Source organism: Oncorhynchus mykiss, chromosome 13, assembly GCF_013265735.2.
Source record: "Oncorhynchus mykiss isolate Arlee chromosome 13, USDA_OmykA_1.1, whole genome shotgun sequence".
Taxonomy (NCBI): Eukaryota; Metazoa; Chordata; class Actinopteri; order Salmoniformes; family Salmonidae; genus Oncorhynchus; species Oncorhynchus mykiss.
In genome coordinates, this window is record NC_048577.1 from 39,361,784 (window position 1) to 39,364,148 (window position 2,365).

Here is a 2,365-nt window from a genome sequence, read left to right on the forward strand (position 1 = left end):
GGCATTCTACCTTTGTGTCTAATGGAGAGGCAGACATAGCAGAGCATTGCATTAGTATGTTCTGGGCACTGCGTCTCACTGCTCTTCAGCTGCACAGCTCTGCTCTGCTCTACCTGAGGCTGTCGTCTCCCAGTGATTGGTAAGCCTCTCCAGCCTGAGTCCCTGTGTGTCTTCAGAATGTAAGAGCACGGAGTACTCTTTCCAACCTCTGTAAGCAGCTGCTTGGGGGGGGGGGGGGGGGGGGGGGGGGGGGGAGAGACCTTGGAGATGCCTGATGTAATGAAGCCCGCAGACAAGTGCTGCTTCTCAGAAACCCATTGTCCTTGAGAACACGATGCACTGCTTTTGTTTTAAGTGATTCGGGATGGGAGAGAACAGTCATAGCAACATTACCAGGAAAAGCAAAGAGAGTGGAACATGATGAAAATAGCAAATTACAATTGATAATGCCATGTGAGTTTGTGATTGCCATGTCCTCGCCAAGTTTTCGTTGCAATTTTATATACTTATTTGGAAAACATATGAAGCAGAATACCAAACTGCTGTAGTTTCACATATTCCAATATGTTCTATGTTATTTGTAGGTTGGAACATTAACAGTGCTGTCACGGCAGATTTCCTCCTCTTCCTCTGAAGAGGTGAAACAAGGATCGGACCAATACGCAGCGTGGTAGGTGTCCATGGTTTTAATACCAAAAACTCAACATGAACACAAATACAAAAAACTATAACCGTGAACTAACCGAAACAGTCCTGTGTGGCACAAACACGGACACAGGAAACAATCACCCACAAAATACCCAAAGAATATGGCTGCCTAAATATGGTTCCCAATCAGAGACAATGATAGACAGCTGCCTCTAATTGAGAACCAATCTAGGCAACCATAGACATACAATTTACCTAGACAGGAAACAGCCCCATAAACATACAAACCCCTAGACAAGACAAAACACATAAATCCCCCATGTCACACCCTGACCTAACCAAAAAAATAAAGAAAACAAAGATAACTAAGGCCAGGGCGTGACAGGTGCACATCAAAGCTTTTATTTCCCCTATTGTACCATACTGCCAGTCACATTCTGTTAAAGGTCCACAAAGCACACGCGTCTCTGGGTCGCTTGTCTTTTCAGTTCACTGCAACAAACACTCAAACTGGACAGTTTTATCTCAATCTCTTCATTCAAAGACTCAATCATGGACACTCTTACTGACAGTTGTGGCTGCCTTGCGTGATATATTGTTGTCTCCACCTTCTTGCCCTTTGTGCGGTTGTCTGTGCCCAATAATGTTTGTACCATGTTTTGTGCTGCTACCAGATTGTGCTGCTGACATGTGTTGCTACCATGTTGTTGTCATGTGTTGCTGCCTTGCTATGTTGTTGTCTTAGGTCTCTCTTTATGTAGTGTTGTGTTGTCTCTCTTGTTGTGATGTGTGTTTTGTCATATATATATATATATATATATATATATATATATATATATATATATGACAAAACACACATCACAAGGAATTTTGTTAGGCCGTCAATATAAATTAAAAAGTTTGAATTACGTACACAACGGTTTAAACAAAACACACACACACATGCACAAAATGATATACACACATCATACGGAATTTGATTGAAGGTACATGACAATAGGAAACTAATTTGTTCACCACACATCACTCTAACCTGCCCTGCGTTGCAACATAGTTTGGCATGTCACAAGTGGAGGATGTGAACATATTCTTCACCACCTTAAACTTGGACATTTCTTAGAATTTGAAGTAGACGTTTTTTCCTCATCATCGTCCTTCATTGCCTGCTTCTAAATCATAATTTCATTCAGACCCTCCTCTCTGACACATTGTTCCTCAACATATCCCAGGAAGAAAAGGGTCAGCTCCCGTGCATCTCTGGCAGCCAGAGTACTATACACCCTATCTGCAATGACAGAGGACAGAGGAAGCCATATTGGTGTCGGAAGAGAATAATGCAAACGTAATTACCGTTAGCTATTAACTAAAGCCCAACTCAGCTCAGTCTCCTTCTAATTGTCATGACAGCTAAAACTTTTTTGTCTTCCGTTCGTGTGGAGCTTAGAAGGACCCCCAGCTCTGTAGCTGTAACTGCCGTGAATGGGGTGATATGGGCGTCTTCGATGACTGTGACATGGTGGCTTAAGTTTCCCCCCTGTCTGTTCAACATGAATAATTGTGGTGGAATTTGAGCATGCTGATCATGAAATGTGTAAGGCTAATCCAATCATTTCCAGTAAAGGGTGTAGAAATTGGGGATCTGAGAAATACACTAAACCCGAGAAGGAGGACTTCACATGTTGTGGAAAAACAACTAAAGGAAAGTGTTTGATGTCTT